Consider the following 8,565-nt stretch of genomic DNA (forward strand, 5'->3'; position numbering starts at 1 on the left):
AAATTTAAGATGGCGACGATACTGGCGGCACCGGCATTTTCATTTTTTCCGAAGCTGTCTCTAAAAATATGTTGAAGTGGGATGAGAGGATAATTTCATGGTATTTTGATTTAAATACGGCCAGAGCCAAAGACGTATATATTCGTCTATTTTATGACCCATTTCATTAACTCAGTCGAGAAAATAATTTGTGATATTTTGACTTTTGATCGCTTTTCCTCATGCGCACAAAGTCCATTAACAAATACTTTTTTCCTCGCGATGGGCATTTCGATCATTTTCCAGAAGTTAAATTTAATGTTTTTTTTTAATGAGTTCACAGCATCATTGATAATAGATAGAGCAAGAATGGTGCAAAGATAAAATTACTCGCGGACCTGTATTTTTTTTGGTGTTTTTTTTTTCTACCGTTACTTACCCCTACGAGGTCTTAGAAAATTATATTCATATGTTCCAGTTTTACTTAGATTAGAGTAGAAATTGGTGAAAACTTTAGTAAAAAGTCAGTATCTTTTCATCTACTTTGAATTCAGCATGTCGACTGCTCGAGATCACTACGTAACTGTTAGCTTCTCGTGTTCACAAATATTACGGTCTAGATAAACTGGGAATAAAGGGTATAATGAGTCTTATGTCTGCGGAAATTTCATTTCATTCGCAGCTATCTCTGAAAATATCGTAATAAGAAGGGGAAAGCTTGTAATGTAAACTTATGCCACTTTTCTTTTTTATAAACAAATATCTTTCATGTATCATACAATTAGGACGCGATCACGTGATTCTGGTAGCTGATGCAGTTTTATGACCCTGGAGAGATAAATACGTGAGGGCAGAAAATCGAAAAATGCTCGCATGAAAAGCTGCTCATACTGCGCATCGAGGGCTCGTAGAAATTCATTTCACGATATTCTTTAATTCAGTTACATGCACTGGCCACAGACTTAATTTCAAGTGGAAAACAAACCAAACTGATCTAAAAGTATGGCAAGTGATTCACGAAAGGCAATGAAAAATTTTTGAAACAAATTGGGTAAAGAGCTACGTGCCCTTTTTCGAGCAAAATTAAATGCTAGATACGCCATCATTCTGAGCGAAACAATAAAAGCCCTCATGACTTGTCATTCACTCAGCATTGTGTTAGTATAGTGCATTATCAAGGTTACTGAGAGCCAGATTAGTCGTGTTATATTTTACATTGCAAATTGGAAAGAGTTTTTGCGGGGTTCCTGATAACATCTTTACATAGTCCAGTAACTTCTGTGGGCTTGACTCTGAGATCACGCATAGCGAAGAGTAATTTTTAAGCTTCTTAAACAATTTATGGTCGAAATCTGTTATTATAGACAAATTAATTAAGATTTTTGGGTTGCCCCGCCGAAGAGGTTGTGCTCTAATCTCTTCAATAATTATCGCTTAAATGTTCTCAGTCATCTAAGCCCTGAAATATCGTCATGATTACGGTGATTTGCTTCATAAAAAATATAGGGTTGCTTTGGATAGGAGTCCAGACAAGCTTTTCAGTTTCGTCTTCTCAAGAGATTATCCTTCAATTGACTTGTTCATGCTCGTTTTAATTACAATGGTTCATTTATTGCAGAAAGTGGAAATTTCTGCTGTTTCAAGTTTTTTGGACTCATTCGAGTTGTAGTGGCATTTATGGACCAAAATACCAAACAAGTTTGAATCCCTAAATATACACTTTCCGAATGCTTTCAATGAATCCAGTATTTGTTTAAATCATTACCTTGATCAGGTTCCGTATTACAGGACATTAGTGAATGGTATGATATATTTGTTATGGTGCAGGAAATACATGAGAAGTTTTTCAAATAATTAAAGCCTATTCGAGATTCTCGTCCGTTACACAAGAAATTTGAATGCCTCCAAAGTAATTTAACTTTCCACTCATTTATAATCAGTCATCATAATTTTTGATAGCTGACATAGTTATGCGTGTGCTTATCGCAACTGAAGAATTCCAAAGCAAGAATTCAAACTATTTCTGGAAGTTTTAGGTTGAAATTTTTGTACACAAACAAATTTCCACTACGTGCTACGATGTTGATTAAACTTTCGAGTTTACGTGGGTGTGAGATAAGCGGTGTACAGTAGAAATATCACACGCGGACATGATAATTCAAATGTTTATCAAACAATGTTTGATTGAATTTTACAGACTAATCTGACGTAAACGTGACTGTTCAGATGTTTGTCAAACATTGTTTTATTGAGTTTTACAGACTAATTTGACGTAAACGAGACGGTTGAAATGTTTGTCAAACATTGTGTTATTGAGTTTTACAGATTGATCTGACGTAAACGTGACTGTTTCAACTTTTGGCAAAGCATTATTTCATTGAATTAGACACACTGGTCTGAAAGCGTAAAACTTTACAGGATCAGAAGCTGTTTCTGTCTTATTCTTTTCTTATTCCATTGTTCATTTACTACTTGTGTTAATCATTTTTATCTAAAATCCTTTCCTGTGTCTGAAAAACCCGGTAACTACGCCAGTAATCATGCTGCTTATGCATCCCCTACTAAAGAGAACGACATAAATATTTCCGGCTTGCTCCACCAAACAAATATATTAGTTTGATGTTTCATAATAAAGTAATTGAAGAAATAAATAAACGTGCTGTTCGCCATGTCTCGAGTTTGGGACAAAGGAAACTTTGACTCTCCCACGAGGGAATGAGCCTTAACTACAGGTCCCGCGCTCCATCATTATTGCGCAGAAGTATCACACGTCGACCTCCCTATCCTTTCTGTATATAGGAAGTTTGTCACCAGAAACTTAGTTAGCCTAGCCTACCACAAGTCTCCAGTAGCTCAGTGGTACAGCTTCCGAAGTCCTAATCGAAAGCTATAGTCGTCGTTTGGAATCGTATCGGAGCATTTGGAGTTACTCTTCTTAAAGTATGTCAGTGTCATTCACTGAGTAACATCATCTTTCAAAAATTCAATCTTTCATTCTTTCACTAACTAGCGGAAAATTCACAATAATCTTTCATGTTATGATTTTATAACTGATGTTATTTTATTTGATTTAAATTTAAAAAGGGACAGTAAACGCCCAAAATATGACTTTATCCAGTTTCTGTCGCTTTATGCCAAACGAATTCGGTGAAAAAGAGCGTTATTGTGGCTGCTATTCCGAAATCTGCAGACATCTGCAGACTCAAAAAAGCCATGGTAAAGAACCTTACTGTAACAGGTAATGATCGCTTGCGGGAAAATCAAAACAATACTCCAAAATCTCAGTATCATGGGGTGTGGTTTATGCCCTCTCAGTGTCTTCGCATCCCATGTGCTGTCGATATTAGAGTATCGGTATTGTTTACAAGGACTCAGAGACACGGATTGATTTAATTAAAATATGTTCAATTTGAGAAATGAACGAATAATTAATAAAAGTTTTTAACAATTTGGTTACATTTTTCAACTATTTAATTTTTTTAGCAATTAGTTACAGCACAGATTTTCCATATGCCTTCTGCACTCCAACTTCTATCCAGAATTAAGGTTGTAATTATAGCCAGTTTAAATTGTAGAAAAATTAAAGAATTTCTGAATAGACAGCTCAACCTCTGCAAAAACAGTAGGCAGTCGAAGGTCTCAGTTTGTGGTACATCGCCTTTACCTTCTGTAATTGAAAACCCTAATGTTCCTGTTTTTGAAACTGATCATAGATATATCCATCTAACCAATCAAGTACCAATATCTTCATCATTCAAAGGTTCTGGCAGTTGTCTGTTCTTTGTTTACTCCTTTATTTAACAAAAGTTCTCGTGTTTTCGTCGTCTGTTTTTTTGCTTTCTTCTTTTCGGAACTGGTAAAGCATTCTTTGATCTGTACGCCGACTGACGTTGTTAATAGTGGAAAGTTACCTTGACATTTTGACTTCTCTAGAAAATTCAAAATTGGTAGTGTTCCAGGACATCCGTTTTTCATTTTTTCACTCAGATCATTTCTTCCCTCGTAAACATGTCATTCATCTTACAACATGTTAACATCTTTTCAAGATGTTCGTAGTTTCAAACAGCTGGTGCCTCATCAACGATTATTACATACCTTTTATGCGCCATACTTTGTAGTGATATATCATATATGCGGGTAATCTGCCGCGCGAGTAAATGGACGGAAATTACGGTATTTATTTATTACTCCAAGGTATTTCGACGAGTGCAGCTAAGGAGGCCAAAATTTTCTCAACACTTTCAATTAAAAACAAAGCGTTCATTTCCGATCAAGAAGTTTGTGTCCTCTTGTTTCATTTTGTTTCTGATATAATTTTTGGCCAAATTCGAAGATATCTCTGAAGATATCTTGCTGAATTACTTACTCGTGGCGGTTGTACTAACGAATACTTATTTCTTCTTGGCTTAAGTCTTAAAGTCAAGCTCATGTCATTGATATTCAAATACGGGATCTTCCAAATGGGTGCTGTTGTAAAAAAAAAACCTGTTTTCCCTCATTAGCTCGGATACACAATTTTACTGGTGACAATTGTGGTTGGTTGTGCGTCATACCAATGTTGTGACTAAGAACTCTGACCTCATTCTCGTTTTATTAAATTAGAGATGATAACTCCATTGATGATGAGTGCTGTTATTTCGCTCTGACCAAAGGCTAACGTACGAAACGTCAACTTTGAAACTCTTTATGGTGGCCAATTTACGTTATCAACTCAGCTGATAATACTAAATTACCCAGTTATTCTCTCCTACCGAAGCAGCACCACAGTTTCTCTAGAAACTTACTCCCTTTATGCGGCTGCTATGAAGAGACCTGATTTCCCTCATTAGCTCGGAAAAATACTTCTACCGGTGACCTTTGTGGCTGGTTGTGCGTCGTACCCGGCAATGTTGTGACCAAGAACTCTGACCCCTCGTTTTTTCATTTCCTTTTCCAAATTCAACAAGTGACCCTTGTGGTTGGGTATGCGTCATACAAATGTTGCGTTCATGAGCTCTCACTCGTCAATGTATCATTTCCGTTCTATGAATGTTAGGGAAAGCAATTCTGCTGGTGAACCTTGTGGTTGATTTGCGTCATACCAATATTGTGGTCAGGAGCTCTAACTTCTCTTTACATCACTTGCGGTTTATGGAGTTTGGAATGAGAAGGCAAAATATATGTGTCGGGAAGGAGAAATAGCACTTAGCCCTCTGCACGGCCTTTACGTAAGCGCCCAAGGTTAACTCAAAGTAAGATTTTGAACATAGATCTATTGCTTTGTATGTATGCCTTGTATTTGCATTTCTCAGTTAATTGTAATTAACTATTATTTCTTGCTTTTAAAAATTAAACTTTAAGAACGTTAGCATATATTATTTTAATTGCGCATAGATTTAGCTTAGTGTAATTTAATTGAATTTTTGGTTGCTAAGAGTGTAATACGAGGGGTCTTCAATTGGCACCTGTCTTCCGCTAGTGCTAGATCCCTTAGACACTGAAATACAGCTACAGTTGTCATTATTATTATCACTATTATTAGTAGTAGTAATAGTAGTTATATTAGACGTAGTATTAGTATCAGTACTAGCACTAGCACTAGTATTAGTATTTGTATTAGTGTTAATATTAGTATTAGTATTATAATTATTATTATTATAAAAAGCAAGCTTCTTACACTTAGCTTATCAACAGCCGTTTGTGTATACGCATATGCGACAAATATAACACCAGATCCAAATTACCTCTAAGACAAAAATTGAATAAATATGTAAATTATTGAATAAAAAAAAGAGAAATGAATGAATGAAATGAGTAGGGAGGGATTAATGACTAACGGAGTGAGTAAATGGTAAGAAAATCTTGCTATCTTAGATTCTCAGTGAATTTAAATGTCGTCGTTGTTATTATTTTATTTCTTTTAATATATCATTTCAGACAAGTATTTATTGAAAAAAATTCATTTTTCTTTTCATCTATTTGTTAACCGACTTTGAAACAAACAAACAAACAACAGAAATTAAAACGATGAAGACAAAAACAAGGTTAATTTTGGATCATCGTAAACTATTAATGGTCCCTTTACTTAACTCTGGTGCCCGATAATCAACCCTCGCTTATTGTCCGCAGGGGTTACTGGAGATAGTTTCAGCCTGGGACAATTTCAGATACATTGAAGCAAAATTAATTAAAATAAGATTAAAAAAGCTAAATCCGATTATCCTGTAAAGCGGGGACTTAAGACGATTACCTCAGTTCAATAAAAAGTCACAATGAGGTTAAAACCTTTACAAAGAATATTCCAAATGTTTTGAATGGTAAACGCATGACAAACGAGCCTTTTAAGGTTAAATTGAATTTCGACTTATAAAAATTGCAAGAAGACTGATATGGAAGGGACTATTTTAATTAATTTATGGGTTCCAGCTGGGTTTAAATCTACAATTTTATTTGAATGTAAATGTCAAACAGTATGGCCAAGGGTTTGTATTGACTCACGTACGTGCGCGGCTCTCCTTGGAATAGCCGACGACTACTTCGGCCCCTTATAATTTTTAAGAATCAGCGAGCATTAAAGTGGAGAACGAAGAAATTTATTATTTGTTCGGGATTATCTACAAACTGAGTGTACACCAGACAATTGCGCGCAGAAAAGGAAAAAAAACAGACTCCTTTCATTTAAATGATAGACTGCAATTTCTATCGATTTATTGATAATAATCCACGAGGGAAGTTTGAGCCGGCGGCGAGTGATTTACAAACTTTGCTCGTGTTCTTCCAACACCCCGCGTGTGTTATTACGCCGGTAAACTTAGTAGAAAGTGCAGTCTTCTGCTTTTGCAATTATAAAGTAAAATAAAATTTTCTGTTGGATTACCGGTGCAATGACGATAGATCTTTTTTGACCAAACTGGGCGCTCGTTGTAAGGGTTATTTTATTTACGATAACACGGCTTTCTTTTACTAATGCTACGATTCCAGAAACGGCGCGCCTCTGCGCACGGATTAATTAATCCAAGTGTGACTGTTTGCTGGATTCCATGTCAATATGTTCATCGAATCTCCATCAAATGTTCGATACATCTCATGTTTCATTTTAATTTTATCGCTGATAAGTTATAATGTAACTTTTAGTTTCAGCTATTTTGGCATCGGTATCATGGTTCAGATTTCTTTCCCAGGGATAGCACCAGGGATACACCCCTGCCGAAAGGAGAAGGCCTTATGTCATGCCTTGAAGAGTATAAATCGATTTTTATTAGACTTACCTCAAACATTTCTCGTAATTTTAATTACCATCGGTAATGATGTCTCCAAATACCAATGACCTACGGGAAATAATTGCAGTGAATGAAAAACTCAACAACTAATGAGTGTTTGTTGCATTAAGATTTGCGCACCTGTCTTTCCAACTGTCATTTCCTGCTCGTTTGTGTCTCACTCGGTCACTCGGCCACTCAGCCAATTCATAGCGAGGATGAGGTGGCCGAGTGGTTAAGGCATTCGACTGTTAATCCAACGAGCTCTGCACGCGTGGGTTCGAATCCTATCCTTTTTTTTTTATATAAATATTTATTATATTTATTATTTTTTTGAATAATTATTATTATTTCATAGCAGTCAAATTATCATGGGGATAGTCTGAAACGTGGCATCTATTTTGGGGTGTTGATAGGCTCTCGTTAGCGGCAAAGCATTTCATACAAAACAACAATAATGGACAGCAAGGGAGTAAGCTTCTAGGGAAACTGTGGTGCTGCGTCGGTGGGAGAGTATAATACGGTAACTTTCTATTGTCAGCTGAGTTGATAACGTAAACTGGCCACTGTAGAGTTTTAAAGCTGGCGTTTCGAGAGTTAGCCCTTCATCAGTCGCTCTGACGAAGGGCAACGCTAGGAACGTCAGCTTTGAAGTTCTTTACGGTTGCCAATTTACGTAATCCGACTCAGTTGATAATCCTAAATTGCCCTAATCTGAGACAAATGCAACGAATTGCAGCCGAGTATATTTGATATTGCTTGTCTTGCAGTTTCTGATTTTGGTGTAATTCTGTTTTCCATACGGCTACATTTTTTCATTTATTTTCAATGGTTCTTTTAAGAATGCCGAGTATACCTGAGAAACCGTTTGGGCCAATCAAGAGCGACAAAACTCGTTCAAAGAAAGCGCAATATGAGACTCCATTGGCATTTTATAGCACTTAGTGATGCCAGCTAAAGGCATATACCTCCTAATGGTTCATGCGAATGGAGGGCAAGAAATACGAAGTAATCTGCATTAAATTCTTAAGACACAAATTTTGTCTCCTTCGCTCACAAGTTTGACTTCGATTGCTTGGAAATCGAAGGGTTCCAGAATCAACCCCTCAGTAAATGGAATGAAAAAATTAAAACAACGAAGAAAAATTAAAACAACAAACATAAGCAACTCAAATAATGCAAAAAAATAAACGAATGAAAAACAAAGAAAAAAACAGAAAAAAGGCAAGACTGGGCAAAGGCTTTGAGTAGCTCCTCCCCAACATCTCCATTCCTTAAGTAAATAAAGAATAAAAGGAACCCTTCGAGATCTAAGTGAAAGATGTTAGTCAACCTATGAAACATTGTC

The sequence above is a fragment of the Pocillopora damicornis genome, chromosome 7 (assembly GCF_964200805.1).
Source record: "Pocillopora damicornis chromosome 7, jaPocDami1.2, whole genome shotgun sequence".
Taxonomy (NCBI): domain Eukaryota; kingdom Metazoa; phylum Cnidaria; class Anthozoa; order Scleractinia; family Pocilloporidae; genus Pocillopora; species Pocillopora damicornis.